The 19,684-nt window shown below is 40.2% G+C and overlaps 1 protein-coding gene across 1 annotated transcript in view; it reads left to right on the plus strand.

The window, feature by feature from the left end:
- The first annotated feature begins 8,393 nt into the window (after positions 1-8,393).
- The window catches only part of CALD1 (caldesmon 1), a 199,617-nt gene continuing 188,326 nt past the window's right edge, over positions 8,394-19,684 (plus strand). Inside the window, exon 1 of the mRNA XM_069462000.1 lies at positions 8,394-8,471. The gene's annotated coding sequence lies outside the window, so the exon portion shown is untranslated. The remainder of the gene's footprint in view (positions 8,472-19,684) is intronic.

Consider the following 19,684-nt stretch of genomic DNA (forward strand, 5'->3'; position numbering starts at 1 on the left):
TTGATGGTAGGTACCTCACAAAGAGAATGGTCCTTGAATGTTTACATATGCTATTCAGATTCACTGTGCTTCTTCCCTGTGAGAATTCATGTTTTTCATCCAGTTAGAAATTTCTGGTCATTCCTTTTACTAATATTGCCTCACCTCCATTCTCTCTCTTTTATTTCTGGAAATCCTTTTAGAATCAATTGAACCTTCTTATAGTATCTTTTCTATCTTAACTTCTTTTCTGAATTTTCCACCTCTTTTATTTCTCTGGGCTACACTGTGTTATGTTCCTTTGGCTTGATCTTCTCATTCACTCATTCTTCTTCCAATATGTCTAATCTACTGTTTAGTCCCGCCATTGAGTTTTTATTTTAAGTAACTATGCATTTTATTTCTAGACTTTCTATTTTGTCCGTTTTAAAATCTGCCTTTTGAAAACATCATGGTTTTGTGTGTTTTTCTTGCAGATTCCTTTCCTTGTATAATGTCTTAATCATTATAAACATGCTAATTTTATATTCTCTTTCAGATTATTGTTCGAGTACCTCAATTCCTTGGGAGGTAGGAGGCGGTGCTAGGGAATTCTGCTGTCTGTAATATCTACTGACTCTTGCCCATGATGGATTCTTTCCTTTAGTGCTTTGTAATTTCTTTTATTGTGAGCTCATTTCGTGTGGGGTTTGCTTGTTCCTGTGAAACTACCTTGCGTTCTGGATTGTGGAATGTCTCTCTAGAGTGTTTTTGTAATTGCTTCTGCCAGCCACTCCAAAATATTATTAGCCAGGGACCAGTTTTTGCATTAATTTCTTGGCTTGGAAGTTTCTGGGCCATTCCAGTAGGGTAATTTTAAAAACCAAATTCATATGTAGACCAGGACCAGGTTTTCCAATTCTCAGGAAAGACTGTTTTCCCCACAAAGAGAGACAAATGTGTTTCTGCATCATCTTGCTATGCTGGTTGAGGAATTTTTTTTTTTTTTTTTGCCAGTTCATATTCCCCTTGATGATTCAGGCCTACAGGGTATTGGCTTCATGGGGGAGTCTCGTTTCTACCCTCCTCTTGTGCAGGCTCAAGGCCCTATGTCCTGTGGTCATTAAAACCCAAGCTGCACGGGTTATGAAGGTCTGTGACTCGCTCCAATTCTGAGGGCAAATGGATCATCAGTCCACATGCTAACTTACTTGGTTTCTTTCTTTCTCTGTCTGTGATTTCTCCTTCTTTTTTAGTTTTGCTTTTAAAATACTTTTTGTTCTATTTTATCCAGCCATTCTCGGCCTGCCTGAAGGGAGAGTTTTACAGTTATGTCAGACTGCCATGTTAGCAGACTTAGAAGTCCTTTCTTCTGTGCTTTGTGTTTTCTTCCTCACACTTTTAGATCAAGACCTCAGGACTTTAGGCCAAGACTTTTGCTGTCACCCTCTCTCACAGCTTCCTCCCAGTAGTCTAAAAAATACCATCTCTAAGACGGATCTTTCTAGAACACTATTTTGACCATGTTATTTCCTGGCTCATCAACTGTTAATGGCCCACATGTTGCCTGTAGAATAAAGTCAAAATTCCTTGTCCGTGCATTTATGGTCATCTATAATCTGGCCTCCAATTAAATATATTTTCTATTAGTTTCAATGAAGATTTTGATTGGTCTCCATTGAACATTCTTATTAACAAATTAAGCAAGTACTCTCTGGCATCTAACACTATCAGCTATAGGACCAGTGTTTTTATCTATTGTAGAATGGGTTGTATCAATTCATATATTATCCCAAATCTTAGAACATGTCCTGACTTCAGGGCATTCAATGCCTTCTTCTTTAATTATGAAGAAAACATTAGTGACTGAACTTCAAGTCATAGAAGCAATGTCAGTGGGGCAGAGTTTCACCTTGAATAGTTTTTGGAGCTTATATATTTTCTACAGTGTGCAAGAAGTAAAAACTATGTGAAAGAGATCAACTCATAGAATGTGATACAAATGAGCACAAATGGAAGTCTTACTATGAGTAGTAATTATACTCTATACCTTTTACAATGACTTTTAGTTTTCAAGGCATTTTTATAACTATGGTGTCATTTGATCTTTATAATAATCTGTAAGGAAGGTAGAAAAAAATTAGAGATAAGGAAACAAGTCCAGAAAGGTTATTCTTTATTCTCTCAACAACTGAACAAAATTTATTGTGCCAACTACATGCCAGGTATTGGGCTATGGCTAGAGATATAGCAAAAGTCAAAATGAACCAAGATATTACTCTCATGAACCTAGCAATCTTACAGTTCTGTGAATTATCCAAGGCTACATTTACTCAATAAATGGTAGACTTGGAATTAGAACCAAGGTCTTATAACTTCTGATCCATCAAACCCTCCTACTATCAAATTTAGTGCCATACTTGACCTGAAATAGCATGAGGGTCCTACCTAAATTATGTTTGCTGTCTGTTTTTGAGCCAAGTTTGCTGTACACTTCCTCTTTTGGCTGAGCACATAAATTAACTTCATTTCCCAGCCTCCTGTGCAGGTGAGGGTGGTCATGTGACTGACATACACTCCTTCTAGGCCTGGACCACAAGTGCACTCCACATGCCATCATCTCTCTTTTTTCCCGTTCATTTCTGAATTCATAGAACTGCAAGGACTGAGGGGAGAGTGAAGTCACAAAATAGAAGAAATTAGATTTCCTGAGGGACACACAGAAGGCAGCCTGTCCATCAGGAAACTGACATGTGACTTCATGTGAGTTAAGCCACTGAGATTTAGGAGGCTCTTTGTTAAGGCAGATAAATACCCTAACGAATGCATCCTTCAAATTAAAACCGAAAATGGGACTGCAAGAGTGACAATAAAATGGCACATTTTATTCTTAAGTAATCTATTAAACGATGTTTCTAGGTTCTTTATTGATAACCTGGATGTAGAAATTGATACTCTCATAAAATTTAAAGGTGATACCAGCACTCTAAGAAAATTTAAAATAAAGTAATATTCAACAATGTTATAGACCCACTATATCTTGAGATCAGCAAGGCATTAACAAGACATTTTGAATAAAATAGTGAAATGGGGTACCACTCAATGTATTCAAAACTGCCTGAACAATCATACCCAGAATGATTAGTGGACACGTTTAAGTATGCAGAGGGTTCTGCAAGTGAACTGTTAGGCTATTCTCTGAGCCTCATTTTGGTCAACATTTGTATCAGTGTCTTGAATGAGGATGTGGTAGGTGTGCTGATCAAATGTGCTAAGACACAAGTCTGGAGGGGACATAAATAAGATATAAGATAGTTGACTGAATCAAGATTCAAAATTATCTTGACATACCCCAAAGCTGGGCCAAAACTAACAACACAAAATGTTATAAGGATAAATACAGTCTTGTTTTTAGGTCCAAAAAAATAATTGTAGGGATATAGGATGGAGAACATATAACTTGGCAGCAGTTGATGTGAAAAGGCCCTGGGGGTCTTATTTGACCCAAAACTCAATTTGAGCCAACAGTGTGATATGGCTCCACAAACTTAGACGGCATTAATGGAAGCATTGTGTGAGGATCGTGAGAAGCATTAGGCGCTGCGCTCCTCAGATGGAATCTAGGGTATTATTTTTAAGTTCTGTGTATGTTGGAACAGTGACAAACTAGAGACTACACAGAGGAGTTGATGAGGATTGGGAATAAAGATGTCTCTTGCTTCTGCATGCAAAGCATACTGCTCGTAACCTTTTCAGTGCTGTGCTACTCCTCCAGCTTTATCCTACGGTCTGTCTTGTCCACTAGACTGCAAGCTCCATTAGCAAAGGGACAATAATAATAATAATACCACCAACAATGGTTAGAGGTAGCGTTTATTTGGTTCTTACCACGTGCAAGGCACTTCTCTAAATGCTTTACGTCCATATCTTATTCAACCTTCACAGCAATCCTGTGGATTCTATTAGTTGTCCCCATTTTATGAATAAACTAAGGCATAGTCAGGTTAAATACCTTAGTAACCTTTGGAGTCAGGACACAAAAATCAGGCAATTTGACTCTAGGACTGGAGCTCTTAACACTTAGGCTATTCGTCCAATCAAGTTCTGAAACTCTCCAATCTCAAGCACTCCATTCATGTTCAACACTTGTAATGGGGGTGGAGCAAGTAGCACATAGAAACCAAGCTATGGAAAGAACCACAGAGGGGCAGAGCTACTCCCCAAATAGCACAGGGAGCTTGTCTAGTGCCCTCTGTATATAAGAAGAGATATGTACACATGAGGTTTTGACACACCTGGGCACCTATACTAGTAGTCATATAACTAATAATAATCTAGGCTGGGCATGGTAGCTCATGCCTATAATCCTAGCACTCTGGGAGGCCAAGGTGGGAGGATCACTTGAGGTCAGGAGTTGGAGACCAGCCTGAGCAAGAGCGAGATGCCATCTCTACTAAAAAAAAGAAATAGAAAAAATTAGCCGGGCATGGTAGTACACACCTGTAGACCCAGCTACCCTGGAGGCGGAGGCAGGAGGATTGCTTGAGCCCAGAAGTTTGAGTTTGCTGTGAGCTAGACTGATGCCATGGCACTCTAGCCTGGGCAACAGAGCAAAACTTTGTCTCCAAGAAAAAGAAAATAATAATAGCAATAATAATAGTCTGATATTTTTACAGTTATTCACTTTCAAAAGCATTTTTAAGAAACTTGATATCCTTTAATCCTCCAAGTAGCCTTTTGAATTAAACATGGCAAGTTTAGAGATGATGAAACAAGCCCAGAAAGTTTATATTGATTCATCCACCCACACATTTATTCAGCAAACACTTATTAACTGCCTATTATGTTCCAGGCACTATAGCAAGATCACAAGAACTTTGTACGGTGGTGTTGTTATCTGCATTTCACAGATAAGGAAATGGAAGTCCTGAAGACTGCATTAGCACTAGCACTATGAGATATCGATCCCCCTGCACACACACATATACACACACACTTGTGATTTAAGTCTGAGCCCCACATTACATATTTCTCCTTCAAAGGGTGCAATTGAAACAGTCATTTCCTTACTGCCTCATTGTTAAATGTCAAAAGTCTGTGTGCTGGAGAGGAGTTTAAGGGATACCTAATTAGTAGCTGAGTATTAGTTGAGCTCTTGGTTCCCAATGTGATGTTCTTAGCATGAGATAGGTTATGTGAAAAAACTCAGAGTGACATTCATGCAAAAGGTCATTCCTAACAGTAGGGATGAGAGTAGAAATAAACATCTATTAGATCACCCTTGGAGAGTGCTTTGAGATCTTCGGGGAAATATGGTTGAGATGGGGGGAGCATGCTGGAACACCTTCCCTCTGTGGGCTCCAGACATTCCAGGCTCCCAGCCTCCCAGCTGTGGAATGTCTTGGAATGTACTCGAATCCCTGTGGGCTATGAAGCCTGGGAGCAGTAGGGCTCTGCTAGCAGGGGCTGGTTGGCACCCACTTAGGATCTCTGGTGTGGTCCAGCAGTCCCCAGGGCTGTAAGGTGAAGAAACTAATAGGAAATGCAGAACTTGTCGTTGCAGGCCAACCTGAGAGCAGAGATCAGCCTGGAGATTAAAGGAGAAATAGTGATTCCTCTACCCTTCTTACAAATATCCACCATCTCAGCATAATTTCCAACAGAGGCTGTCCAAATGCCTCCCTCAACCTTGTTGCCACTGAAAGCTGGAAGCAGTGTGTCACTTACTCTTCTTATAAATGGGCATCATCTCTGCAAGCAGGGCTCTATTTCTTTAAGGTTAGGACTGTAGGAAGGTCACAGAAGCTAGGCAGTGAAGGGTGATGAGTGCTGGTAGTGGAAGGAGGGGAAATGTATGGGTCTTCCAGCTCTGGAAGCTCTAGGGAAGTCTCCCTCCCTACCTCTCCACCTGGGTTTGTGACGACACAAAGGCCAGCCCTTTACAGCAGCCTTTTAAAGTCAATATAAGATCTTTCCAGAAGGATTGTTAGGCTCATAGGGAAAAGATTTTTGTTTCTCTCCTGGGGAGGCCTTAGGGACTTCTGTATTTCCCAGCACTTCTCAGAAGAGAGCTGGGGGAGGGGAAGATTATGGCTTTGAGTGCAGTTGGCAGGGGCTCAGGGATCAGCCCCGTTGGCCTTGGCTTGGTTCCTCCATGGAGAAGCATCTTCAACTTTTATTGCCAGAGGGTGTTTTGCTTCCAGCAAGGGGAGGAGAAGATAGGAGAGGAAATAAAAGCACAAAAATGAAAAACAAAGAATTCCTGAAGGTCTGATAAGCAGTTCAACTATGCACCAAAACATAAATATTTGGCCAAATTAGTTACTCCAAATGCTTCATATTTCTAAAATTGCGCCTCAGTTTTCTTATACTTTGAAGTTTTTCAGCTCTTCACAATCCTGAGCAAATCTTAGGGGCTAGGGATGGGAGTTAATTTCCTTCTCTGAGAGCTCAGCAAATGCTTAGCTTCTTTTCTCTGATGCCCGGTAAAGTGATCTTGCTGTTTTGTCCGTCATCCCTTTCCAAATGGAGATGTTCTCTGTTTGCACAATGACTCCATTCAGCATTTCATCAATGAACAAGCAACAAGTGGCATGTGCTAGAAAATATTAGCTTGGAACTGATCAGAAAAGTTTTAATAGTTATTAAAATATCTGCATCCTAATACAATCTGTGACAGTGCTGTAGTCTAATTTCTGTTCACTTTTTGTTGAATTCACATTTTGAGATTTGCATGACTTTATTCCTGGATTTCCTTACAAATATAGGACTTAGATCTAATTTATTTGCAAATAGCATGGCAGAAACCACTTGTTCCTTGGGCAGAAGAATTAACATCCATAAAGTTGAGGTCTATTTTTATATGATCTTCCAGCAGCTGGTTTATTTCCTTGCTGAAGTCTTCTGATAAATTCAACAAAAAAGCCCATCAGATCAGTTGTCAGCTATCATTTTAAAAATAAATGAGTTGTGTTAAGTTCGAGAACACAGTGCATTCCTCTTTTCCTGTAGCAGCCCTTGCTGAGGGGAAGGTCAAGGAGAGAAGATGCAGGAGTAAGGCCCCATGCTTAAGCCCTTGGCCAATGGGAAACTTCTTCTAGGAGCAGCTCACTGAAACTTACAGTAATGAGAAATACTTTTATTAAATCAGACAATAGGTGGTGTTGGAACTGTCACTTTTCTAGGGAAACGAAAGTGGCTGAGGAAGTATTTAAGCTTGCTCTCTCAGTCCTGAAATCTTTTGACTTCATTCCCAGGAAGCAAAACCTGGGACCACCTCCAGTGGGATTTAGTATGCAGCTTCAAACGCAGGTCAGTTATTTCATGGAGAAAACCAGAAGCTCTACCTCTTTAGAGTTGGTTTTAAGTATTTATTTTATTCTTTTCTATCAAGAAATATTCATGTGTGTGTATATGAGAGAGAGGAAAAAAAGGAAGAGAAAGAATGAGAGAGGAATGGGGGAGAAATAAAGAGAAAGAGAGAAAGCAAGATTGATTTCAGAATTTAATGTATGAAATGTTGGACATGTTGCAAGCACAGGAGGTTCACCAACATATTTAGACATTGCCCAATTAGTCTGAAACCAAGCAAAATCAAAGTAAGTTTATTAGAACTAGATTCTTCACCAGTCATTATCTCTGAGTCTGCTGGGTCTCTATGATACTATCTACATGTCATTCCCTAAAGAAACTTCACCCTTCCTTGACTACAACCTTAGTTCCTGCTCTTCTTTGAAGAGCCTGGCAGGCCCTTCTGTCTTCGCGCTTGAAAGGGCAGTTGAAATGCCTCTTCCTCCAGGCAGTCTTTCCTGGGGAAGAGAACTGACCCACCTTTCTCTGTTAACACAGAGCTTTTCTTGTATCTCTTTCTGGCACTTAACAGACCACGTGGCATAGCAATGTATGTTCACATTTTCTCTCTTCTACTTACTTATAAGCTTCTTATTGTAACCAATATTTGGAATATATTTCACTGTGTACCTCCACATTATTTTTAGCACAGTACCTTGTACTTTATAGGCACACAATAAGTGTGTGTTTAGTTAATAAAATAAATGCATCCAAAGCCTGATCTACTGCACAGCAGTAAACTGTAACCTTAAGTGTTCTTACTAGAGAGGATAAAGGAAAGTTAAAACTCCCATTTTTTAAAATTAGTCAAATAAAAATATCCCTTCTTTTCTCCATCACAACTCAGTATCAAGTACCTTAAATTTGGTCAGAATGGATAGAGTAGTTTAGAGTTTAATGGTTTAAGCAAATATTTTTCTTTTTCTTTTTTCTTTCTTTGGAACAGAGGAAACTTTGCTGGACGAAAAGGAAATATATCTGGGTGGGAGAAGTTGGGTGGGGCCAGTTAAGCCTGCATTCCGCTACTGGATTTAGTTGAAAATATCAAGCTGTTTTCAAGAATTCTGGATTAAACTGCCTCCCTCACACTGTACTCAGGGGTGCCTTCCTTGAAGAATGGAAAGCAGAAAGATTTGGGAGCTGAGAGTTAAGCTGAACAAAAGGTAACTATTTTAAATCAAAACATCTGCTAGAGAGGTGAATTTAACTTAAATTCCAAGGGGCAATTGCCACTAAGCTCTCACCCCTTGGACCTATCTTCTCTGATAAATGTTCCCTGGTTACGTTAGGAAAAGCGGGGGGAGGAGGTGTCATTTTGCCATGCTGTAGAAATAGCAGCTTAAAACACACTCCGTCTTCTTTTGGTGTCCCAGAAGTTGTGCCTCTCATCTCCCGATTATTCTACATAATATGTGGTGTGATGTGGTCTTAATATGTAAGCAACTCCTGTTCTTTTTGCTCAGCATCCAAGAATTTTGGAAGATTTGGAAACCTTTTTGTTGTGGTGATGGTGGTATTTATTTCTCAGTTTGTGAGGTATGGCGTTATCTATCACGATTGCATGGGTTTGATGAAACAACTGCTATTAGTTCATCATGACTGGAGAGAATCTATGGAGAGGTCAGTGGCAAGAGGGAAACTGGAATCTCCACCAATAGTATCTTTGGGGCTCAGAGTTTGGGTTCTGTCATTTGAATGCTCCCAAGTGCTATGGTCTGAATGTTTGTTTTTCTCCCAAAATTTACATGTTAAAATTTTAGCCCCTAAGGTATTAGGAGGGCAGTGTCTTTCAGAAGTGATTAGGTCGTGGAGGCAGAGCCTTCAGGAATGGGATTAGCGTCCTTACAAAAAAGGCTGGAGAGAGACCCCTCACTCCTCCACCATGTGAGGAGGACACAGCAGGAAGGCACTGTCTGTAAGCCAGAAAGCAGACCCTCTTCAGAAACTGAATCTGCCTTGATCTTGGACTTCCCAGCCTCACAGAAGTGAGAAATAAATTTTTGTTGTTTATAAGCCACCCAGTTTGTGGTATCTTGTTATAGCAGCTTGAATGGAGTAAGGAACCCCACTTTGGACTTTTGGGGAGGGAAGAATCTAGCAAGAAATAATATTTGAAGGACTGGAGATTAGTTTAATGAGGCCCAAGAAATGAAAAGAGAAAAGAGGCTTATTTGTTCATCTTCACAAATACAAATACCTGTCAGCCCTGGAACCAAAGGTAGAAGTGACTCAGGATACAGAGCAAGAAATGGGACCCTCAGGGGCAAGGCCAGAAGGGCGAGGTGAAGGGCAGACGTGGAATGGATCCAGCCTCAGAGGATTTTGCTGCAGAAGGCCAAGGTGCACCTGGAGCCAGGGTCCCAGGTGGTCATTCTAACATTGTGGAGTTCTGTTTAGCCAACCCTAAAGAGGGCTTTTCCAAGTTCCAGAGAATAGCAAAAAAGTCCAGTGATGCCAAGGAAAATACACAGATTTCCAACATGCCAGAGGTGCAAGGATGGGCTATATTTCTGTAATTTAATTTAAAGAGCAGATACAGGTTTCTCAGTGATAGAAAAAAATAGAATCTTAATCTCAAGAAAGAGCAGGCTCTTAGACCTCTTTAGGGAATGCAGTTCACAGTAAAGGGAAGCCCTTTTTTTTTTTTTCTTTTTTTTTTTGAGACAGAATCTCACTCTGTTGCCCAGGCTAGAGTGAGTGCCGTGGCGTCAGCCTAGCTCACAGCAACCTCAAACTCCTGAGCTCAAGCGATCCTCCTGTCTCAGCCTCCCGAGTAGCTGGGACTACAGGCATGCACCGCCATGCCCGGCTAATTTTTTCTATATATATTTTTAGCTGTCCATATAATTTCTTTCTATTTTTAGTAGAGGTGGGGTCTCGCTCTTGCTCAGGCTGGTCTCGAACTCCTGAGCTCAAACGATCCGCCCACCTCGGCCTCCCAGAGTGCTAGGATTACAGGCGTGAGCCACCGCGCCCGGCTGGGAAGCCCTTTAGAAGGGAAGCAATAGGCCCAGACCTCTGGAACTAAAGACGTATGAGAAAGAAATAGAGAAAAGCCCTCTCAGAAATCCCAAGGCAAGTGTTCTGATAATGTGAGAGCTTTGGGAGATCTTGGATCATGGTAGGTACTGTCTCTCAGAACCCTGGGAACAAGGAGCTCAAAGAACAGAGAATCTTGAGACCTATCAGTCATCTGGTTGTGCACCACTTCTATCTCCGCCAAAAACATCCTCCGCCATGTTTTTACCCATTGATGATCCGGCCGAGGTGCCAAATCCTCCAATGAAATGAAACCACTTTACCATCCTCTCCAAACATCCGGTTTTTCATTGATCTTCTTGTTCAGGAAATTCCTTAAAAAAACCCCATTTGTTGCCCTGGGGACATTTTTTATTATTTTCTACTTATTTAGGACTTTAGTATTCCCAATGTTTTCTGGATAGTGGGGGGTCTATCCAGGAGACAAAACCCCTACTAGTCATTTAAACAGAAAGGAATATATTATATATTATTTGCTTTTTGTATTATATATTTATATTATACATAGTTTGTTTATATATATGTACATAAACAAAATTGTTGACAAGGTGTAGAGCTATTAACAAGGTAACTAAAAGGATAAAAGGGGAACTCTAAGGTATCATGGAAGAGGCAACAACAGGAAGGGGCTACCACCCCTAGGATTGAAAGAACAAAGGAAGAAAGAGGTTGGTGTTTTTCAAATTTAGAAACTTAAGGGAGGAATCCCACAGAGCTGCTGGGCTGGGTGTCTCTGAACTTGAGAGGCCCAATGACACCCAGATTTCCCAGGAGGGAGCAAGGACCATCTGTCTTGGGGCACTGGGTGGAGGGTTGATATGACAAGTGTTAGAAAAACTGCAAAGTAGAAGGTACAATTTGCTGCTTCAGGATCAGGAAGCAACTGCTATTGCTGGGGTGACCTCAAGACCTGCTTGCAGATGAGAACAAGGAACCCCTTCCCTTCCTCCATCCAGCCTTGGGGTCTCCCTCTGGGGTTCCCTGTTGGCAGAGATTACCAGGGAGTTTACAGGGAGCTTACCAGGTGCCCCCTGTTGGCAAAGCAGAAATGTGCTGTGCAGAGTCCTGGTCTCAGCATCCCAAAGCAGAATGTAGAAGGGTGGGCCCAGAGTTGAGAGGTAACAGCTTAATACCTGGTGCACTCTCCTTATAGCTTCTTGGGAAAACACATGGATCTTCCCTTTTAGAAGATTGCAAGTAGAATCATACGTCAGCCCTTTCCAGACACCTCCTCTTGGAAAGGAGAACCAAATGTATCTTTCTCAGACTTTTAAAAATTCTGCCTTCCTAAAGTCTATGGCACATGCTTGATTATACAATCTTTTCATTCCTAGATACTAACAGAAAAAATAGTAGACTTTCACTTTCTTCTGAAAGATAAGTCAAGAGCATATCCACCACACTTTCTAGCAAATGTTCAATAGTTGAAGTTTCTCATCATCACTCTATATAATAATGTATATTCAATTATCAATTCTGTGTCTTCTATACTAGTTTTATCATCTGTCAGAAATGTGTGATTAATTTTCTCCTTCTGACCAGGTGGCCTATAGCAGAGTCTCAAAGCAAGTCACTTGCATCCTTCTCTAACTCACTCATTCTCCCCAGTGTTTCCATTCTCAGGTTACGTGTGTGACTACCTTCTTGGTATATGGTACCATTCAGTCTCCCCTTATTATAGGCCTATTGTTTGGGAATATGGTATGTTCCTCCATCACTGTATTTCAATCTGGAGTTCCTTCCCGCCATGTTCCCCAAATCGCATTATGGCATAATCTCAAGCTGACTTTGTTTATAATGCACACTCAGAGACAGTGTGGCGCAGTGTGGCCTCTGGACCAGATTGCTCATGCCCAAGTCCTTGCTCTCCTACTTACCAGCTGTACACATCCTTGAGCAAGTTACTTAACTTCTGTAAGCCTCATTTTCTCCACCTGTAAAATGGAAGTAGCAACAGTACCTACTTTATAGCATTGTCCCTAAGATTAAAAAAGATACATAGTAATTGTTCAATCCATGACAGCTATAATGAGTATAAAGACTTTGAGGCTATTAGTATTTTTCCATCTCCTATCTCCCTTCCGATATTTTTAGGGTGCAAATCATTAGGCACCTCCCATACTCTTATTCATATTCTCACCTCTGCTTCTCCTTCATAGGAACCACTTTCACAGGTTTATCAAAGTAATGGTCTCCCTCCCCTTCTTCGCTTAAAGTTTTTTAATCAAGCCACCTAGACTCTGGTCATATATCCTTCCCTGGCCAAGAATGCATTATTCCTACGAGTACCTAAAACCATGGGTTGTCTTATAAAACTCATTTCTCATTACCATCTTTTTAATTGTGCATTCAACTCCCAGATCTTCTTTTCTCTTTAAAAATCTTTACTGTTGGCTCAGACAATTATAAATCTATCATCTATACTCTTGAGTCCTTTGATTTCTTGCCCTAGGCCTCATAATTTCTTTTCAGATAATATCATTCATATGGCACTTTGACTCAGGAAGTGTTGGGAGGAGATTTCCAGGAGCAAGTTCATAGGGATCTTCAAGTGGCAGAAGAATCAGGAAGATCAGACCTGAGAGCTTAATGGAATAACTTTCAAGAGCCCAGTGATCCATCTTGGATATGTAACTTGGACAGAATGCTTATGTCATATAGGTTAACAGAGAATGTTGAGCCTGTCAGAAAACGAAACTATCTGTGTGATGCTAAAGAAATCTATTAGTTAATCAAAATAACTAGTCAAGTAATTTGCAAATTAATTATTTTTCATGTTTGCATTTGTACATCTGGTTCAAGATTCTCAGAGGAATAAATTACAATTTTAGCATGCAACCGTTTACCTTCTCTTGACTACTCTAAACCACCCAAATTATAAAAATAAAACTATATATTGTACAATGATACTCTCATAAATCTATTTTCTAAGTGCCAGAAAAGAGGCATCATGAGTGGGGAATTTCATATGTGTCCATGCATGTACATAGTTCAGGCTCTGGGAGATAAATGTGTCAAGAACGCATCATCTCAGCCGAGTAATTATGCAACTTACATTTCTGCCAGTGAATTTCAAACCTGATTTATGTCAGATCCGACTATAAATCTAGTCTTTGCATCAATTATCAAAAATACACTTCACAATCTTGAGTGTACTATTTTCAGAGAGAAAATAAACAATGGAATGTTATAGTGGGTCCACGCTGCAAACTCTGTTGGGCCTTGGGGTGGAGTGGGGAGCCTGTCTGGAGAAGGAAGATGAGACTCAGCTCCAAAAAGAAAACTGGAACTAAGGGTCTAGAAATTGTCATGACTTTCTGACCTTGGGCCTGAGCTGTCATGTAAGCAAATAATGAAAGCAGGCATTATAATTCTTATGGAAAAAAATGGGTGTATCATCTTGTTTATTAAAATAATGAGATAAAATTGTTCTGAGGGAATAGATTCCGTTTATTCCTCACCTATGCCAGGTGCCACCAATTCCACTCTAACTTTGTAGGCCCTGAGCAGTGCATCGCACTCCTGGAGAGTTACTTGGAGAGCTTTGAAAAATACTGACATCTGGATCTACCTAAGAAATGTTAGTTTAATTGGACCAAGAGGTAGGCTGGGCATGGTTAGTTTTGTTTTTTTTTTTTTTAAAGCACACCAGGGGAGAAGGATTGGTCCAGGCTGTGTGCCTTGGGCGTGGCTCCTGCCTTGCAGGAACTATGACAAAGTCCACCTACAGGGATGCAAACAGGGCCATGATGGGTGCTCTCCCTCATGGTTGTCACCCTTTCTCCTTCATGTTCTTTATTCTCCTGCCTTATAGCATTGCTCCTTGACAATGGATTGTCCTGTACCGATTGCCTTTAATTTTGTGCTTCTGATTCCCAGGTGCCTGCTGGCCTCTCCTGACCTGCTCTGCCTCCAGAAATTTGTGTTTTCCTTCTGAGTGCTTGCTTGCCTACTCTGTTGCAAATTCTGGCTTTGCAAGCTCCTCTAGCTGTGCTGACTTGAGGCAGGTATCTGACTCAGCTCTCTCAGTTATTTTCCAACTTCCAGTTCCTCCCTGGACAGGAGGCTGGTGACCTCTCCACAGGCAGCCCCTGAGCGTATTGGCTCAGCACATGACTCCTGAATGGGAGGTGAAGTCCTGGCCTACCCCTTCAGATAGCAGTCTTCTCCTCATAGGAGACAGCAGCAGCGTAATTCTGGATGAGACCAGCCTGCGTTTCCTGGGTGGGGAAGTCACAACAGAGGTAGAGAAAAAGCCTCGGTGGCTAGGAGGTCCCTGAGCTGGGGCCCAGGATGTGAAAAGGAGGGACTTTATAAAGGGATGGTAGAAAAGAAATGAACGATGAGTGATGCCACCTTCCTTAGGTAAACCTCGGTATATATTATAAATGTTAGTGTTGGCTACTCTGGCCTATATTATACAACTGTTGCTGTCATTTTTTAAAATTCTGCGTCATGTCTTCATCATGACTTTGTAATAGCACCCTTGTCCCAAGCTGCACGCACAGAATGGAAACGTAAGTTGAAAAGAAAATGTAAAAAAAAAAAAAAATACGTATATTCTCATTTTCAACAACTCAAACATTAGAAGTAAACAAAAACCCATTGTTGACCCCCAGGCCTAATCCCTGGTGGCTCCCAGAGGTACTTCTGTTAACAGATGTGTAGTCCTAACCATTCACTTAACACATAAAAAATTACATATATAATATTGTTACATGTGTGCTTTATATAACTGGAATCATACCATACATATTATTATGAAACTTACTTCTTTCATTCAACAGTATATAACAGAGATCTTTCATTTCAGTACATATAGATCTCATTCTACTCAACTACTATACTCTAAACTAAGGACAATTGGCTGGGTTCAGTGGCTCACGCCTATAATCCCAGCATTCTGGGAGGCCAAACCAAAAGGATTGCTTGAAGCCAGGAGTTCAAGACCAGCCTAGCCAAAATGCCAAGACCACATCTCTACAAAAAAAAAATTATTTTTAATTAGCCCAGCATGGTGGTGCATACCTGTAGCCCCAGCTACTTGGGAGGCTGAGGCAGGAAGATTGCTAGAGCCCAGAAATTGGTGGGTGTAGTGAGCTATGATTGCACCACTGTACTCCATTCTGGGTGACAGAGCAAACCCTCATCTAAAAAAATAAAAATAAATAAATTTTTAAAACCTAGGGACAATTACGTTGTTTCTAATTTATGTGATTACAAACAATTCTGCAACAACTAACTTATATGTATGCATGAAGGTTTCTTTATAGAAGATCAGGAGAAGTAAAATTGTTAGGTCATAGGGTATATGCATTTTTATTTTAAATTTGTATTGTTAAATTTACACCTGACCTAGGAATGTAAGAGAATACTGTTTTACCATAGTCAACACTGTTTACCTAGTCAACACTGTCATTTTAAACTTTGTCAATCCAAAATGGATTTCTTTACTGGCATTTCAATGGCTTTTTTCAAATGCCAGTAAACTTTTACCACACCAAACTATGTTTTGGTGTGATGAAAATATGCTTCATTTTGTTTTGATTTGCATTTCATTGATTACAAGTGAGATTGAGCATCTTTGTATATGCTTACTATTACTTGGATTTCCTCCTCTATGAATCCATATTTCATATCCCTTGCTCACTCTTTTATTGGGTGGCTTTTCTACCTTTTCTTCTTATTGGTGTAGGAGTGCTTTATAGATTATGGATTTTGATCAGGGCAACTTCAGAGCACAATTTACATCGTGTAATAGTTCACTTGAATGGCTCCCCCTGGTGGTGTGCAGTATACAGCCTACACAGCCGTAACTAGCAGTTCTTAGTCTTCGTTTGTGATGAATGTGTAAATATTTCATCCTTAATCCATCTCTTGTCTTTTAAATTTGCTTGTGTCCTTTTTCATAGTGGAGAAATCATTTATTTTTATAATCATATTTATTAGTCTTTTCCTTTGTGTTGTTTGCCTTCTCAGTCTTGTTTAAAATGGTCTTTCCAACTCAAAATAATAGAACAATGTTTTTTATTTCCTCTGATTGTTTTTATAGTTTTATGCTTATATCTTTAATTTATCCAAAAGCTACTGGTGAATGATGTAAGACAGGAATCTAACCATTATGTTTGTCCAAATGGATAACCAATAGTCCCAATAAACTATTGGATAGATCGTTTCCCTTTATCTAAAATGCTACCTTTATCATATACTGTTTTTTTCCTGTAAAAACAGTGGATCCATTTTTGGGCTCTACATTCTGTTGTTATAATTAAAATAATATTTGGAGAAATTATTCATTTGATATTAAACTATGTATTATAAATTATATGGAATTCTCATTTCTGAAAGGGGGCTCAGTCAATCTCAACAGTCCTTTTGTCATCTTTGCAAGCCCCCCGTGGAAGACCTCTTTCTAGATAATATTATAAATAAATAGTTAGACCTGGTGGATCTTGCATGATTCTTGGACATAAAATCTTGGTGCCCAGTGAAACAGCCAACTTGTTTTTATTTCTTCCTGAATATTAAGCTTGACTTGAAAATTCTTAATTTGATTTAACCATATTCATAGCAAATTAATGGAATTAATTAATATTCCATTTAACTTTAAATGAACTGATTATTTAGCACAAGAATCCAAAAATATTACAAATATGTGAGCTTTTCCATGGGCCTATGAGAACCTTAAATGCCATCTGATAGCACAGTCTGACAAATAGTAGTCGATGAATACATATATGTAGGATGAGAGAAAACAGTATTATACTAAACTTGGAAAGCACCATTTGTGCTTTCTTTTTTCTAGGGACTTTACTGATTTGCTTCATGTGGAGAGGCTGTTTTCCTCACACTGTTTTAAGACATATGATATTAGAACTTGGCATGAATTTGCTGGCTTTCCCAGCCAGAAAACTTAGAGTCAACTTAATTTTTTTCTTTGGGCTTTATTTAAACCTAAGACTTTCGTTATTAGTTCTCAAAAAAAAAAAAAAAACCAAAGCATAAATATTATTCTCCAATTCTGCTTTCTATATGGCCTAATTGAATGAAAACTGAACTTACTTTATTCTCCCTTCTCTCCGGAGAGCACTGTCTACATAGAATAGAATGTGAATGACTATCCTCTAGAGTTGCGCAGTGCACAGTACTTTCCTCCTTCCACCTCCCACTTCCATTCTCTGTCTATATTTCCCTAATCAGAAAGAGCCTCTTGGCTCTGCCTACTCTGCTATCTGCTGTGTGCTGGCTTGTCTGTCGATGCCTAGACTCTGCAGCTCTGTGTTCCTTAAAGACCTCATTCCACAGACTGCACAGCTTACTCATATAATTAGCCTGGAGACTTCTAGCAGTTTCCAGGCCTAAGTTCTTATCAGAGTTTGTCTTAAAAGTTTCAAATGGTCTCCTTTGTGACTATTTTAAAAAGATGGAATCCAGCAAAACTGTTTTGGAATGGCAGTATAGGATAAGGGCTTGCTCACCCACACAAGGCATAGCACTGTTGACTCTGCATGAGCCTCTCTGTTTGAGGACAATGTTAGGTTCCCATCTTGATTCACACTTGCGACACAGCTGAACACAGAGTTTCTGTTCAGTACAGCAAGCATAGTCTACGTGTACCCACCCAGAAACTTTCTATAAGTACATTCCACATGCTGATTATTTTGAATGATGCTGGCTTATTCAGATTGGTATGTGCAACTCTACTCTTCTTTCCTAAAGCATGAGTGACATGATGCAAAGGCAAAGTCAAAACTCCAAGATTCATAGATCTTTAGAACTGATAACACTTTAGGTATCTTTCTGTCCACCCATTTCAATTTAGGACCGGGATGACTGCCTGTTGGCTTTAGTATATTTCATATATATATATATATATATGCTTATATATAATCAACCATATTCATCATATTATAGCAAATAAATGAAAATCAATTAATATAAATTTAAACTTTGGATGAACTGATCATTTGGTATAAGAGTCCAAAGACATTTATAAACACATGAAGTTAGCTCCCCTTTCTTTTAAATAACTGCAGCTCCCATCATTGTGTGTGTTGTGTGAGTGTACGTGTGTCCAAGAACATGGGGATGGATAAGTTACTGATTACCACCTATTCAACTGATGGGAATGGTTAAAACATGGAACAATTTCCAGCTACATGCGGAATTCTGGCTGGCCCCTTTTTTACTCCAAAGTCTGTTTTATTTTGTAAAACAGTTTCTTATCACATTTACTTATCATTCCTCAAAGGGATGCTGGGAAGGAGACTGCCCTTATTGCTATTCTCATGTTAACGTGAGAAAACTGTGTGCACCTAGGGCTTGACAGTCTCTTCCTGGGAACATGCACTGAGAATAACCCAGAAGACCCAGGCAGCCATCTGTCACTAGGCTTGGCACACTTTATCCATCCCCTCCCTTCCCAGCCCTAGGGCCTTTCACGCTGATGAAAACAATGCTACATGGAAATTCCCCAAATCAAGGGCTGCTTAAAAATTTCTATGGACCCCTCATTAGGCCTTATCCCCCTGTGGCTATTTCTGAATGTAAAAATAGCACCTCGGAGATTCTGTGGATCTTTCTAGCTAGTGTACTGTGACCCCCATGTAGGCGTTAGTCTCAGAGTGCATGACCATCATATTTATTAAGAACAACTCAGAGCAAATTAAATCTAAAAGCAATGTCCTCCAGCAACTTAGAGTCTTTGAATGTGCTAGTGAAAGACTAATCATTCCACAAATATTTATTGAGGTGCTCCCTGGGCACTGCAGAGATTGTGATATTAATGACAAAATAGGCCTGCCCCTGTTTTCAAGAGGCTCAAAGTTCAAGGTAGATACTAACATGCAAAGAGGTGATGGCAATAGAGCAAAATCAGTGCAATGATGTTCCAAGTTCACCGTGTGGGACTGGGAGGGCAGTCAGAAAGGCTTCCTGGGGGAAGGCCTGAGGGGAGCCAGCGGGACACGGATGTGGAGGAACAGTGTTCAAGGCAGAGGGAACAGTACGTGTGAAACCTGAGCACAAGAGGGAGCAAGGCACATTGGAGAAAATGGAAAACATTTTAATCTGGCTGAGCACAGTGCGCAGGGTGAGCGTGTGCATGTGTGTGTGTGTGGGGGGAGGTGTTGGGAGGGATGACGAAGATGTTGCTGGACAGATGACCAGGAGCTAGATTGTTAAGAGCTGGCCTTGTCAGTTCTTTGTAGATGACTTAACTTTATCCCTGAATCATTCATTCATTTATTCACCTACTAAGTGCCAAGAACGAGTGCTGGCAATGAAGCAAGGAAAAAAAACACAGAACATGCCCTGGAGGCGCTTCCATTCCCAGGAA

This window comes from Eulemur rufifrons, chromosome 29 (genome assembly GCF_041146395.1).
Source record: "Eulemur rufifrons isolate Redbay chromosome 29, OSU_ERuf_1, whole genome shotgun sequence".
Lineage (NCBI taxonomy): Eukaryota > Metazoa > Chordata > Mammalia > Primates > Lemuridae > Eulemur > Eulemur rufifrons.